The 863-nt window shown below is 41.1% G+C and overlaps 1 pseudogene across 1 annotated transcript in view; it reads right to left on the bottom strand.

The window, feature by feature from the left end:
• Positions 1-203: 203 nt before the first annotated feature.
• LOC119590491 overlaps positions 204-863 on the bottom strand; it is a 4,025-nt pseudogene continuing 3,365 nt past the window's right edge. Inside the window, exon 5 of the transcript XR_005230265.1 lies at positions 204-863. The product of XR_005230265.1 is annotated as a hemocyanin C chain-like (transcript).

Consider the following 863-nt stretch of genomic DNA (forward strand, 5'->3'; position numbering starts at 1 on the left):
TCCCTCAATTCATATAGCTTGTTTTCAATAAATATGCCTGCTTCAACTTTGTGCACTAGCATTATGGTTCTCAACATCAATAGTACATAAACTTGAAAGTATACAACCACTGTACAGCCTCCTATCAACTTTACCCTTCTGACACGTTTTCATGTAGTACACATATGATAAACACTATAATATATATCAGGGAGAGGGAAATGTTTTGATTGCAATATCTTTTATTTGCTCTTCATACAGAAATTGTGGGATACATATCTTCACCGTCAACACCAAAACAAAAATCATACATCGCATTACTGGTGGTTAACTTCAATGATGGGGAGTATGCTGACCATGGGTGAAAACTTCACTTGGGCCATTAGCTGTTAAATAGCAGATCACATTTCATCATTAAATCTATAAAGAACTGTTATTGAAATGGAGTTTCCTAATGGTGATGGATATGTACGCCATGATTGAAGACTTTAACTTGGATGTGACCAAAGTTTGGAAGATCTTCGAATACACGTTCATCGGGAACCTTGCGATCCAGAGGGTAGCCATGTGGGCGATTGTCAGGGTATTTTCCATGGGAAACCGTAGTGATTGAATTCGGTATTTTCGTGGAGTCCATCCACTGCTGCATCGGCTGCGCCATCAGTCACGGCTACAACAAGGTCGAATTCCAGACCCTGTTCATTACCCTTAGGGAGAAGGAATCGATTAGGAATACCAGTTGCACTCTCGAAACCTTTAAGTCCAGAGTCTGCACCTCCCAAGGCTTCTTTGGCCTTCTCAAAGAGAGTTGCGAAACTAGGCACATCAGGCACAGTAACAGCAGATTCCGAGCATTTACGTTCGATTTCGTTTTCCAGTAGGCA

This window comes from Penaeus monodon, chromosome 27 (genome assembly GCF_015228065.2).
Source record: "Penaeus monodon isolate SGIC_2016 chromosome 27, NSTDA_Pmon_1, whole genome shotgun sequence".
NCBI classification, from domain to species: domain Eukaryota; kingdom Metazoa; phylum Arthropoda; class Malacostraca; order Decapoda; family Penaeidae; genus Penaeus; species Penaeus monodon.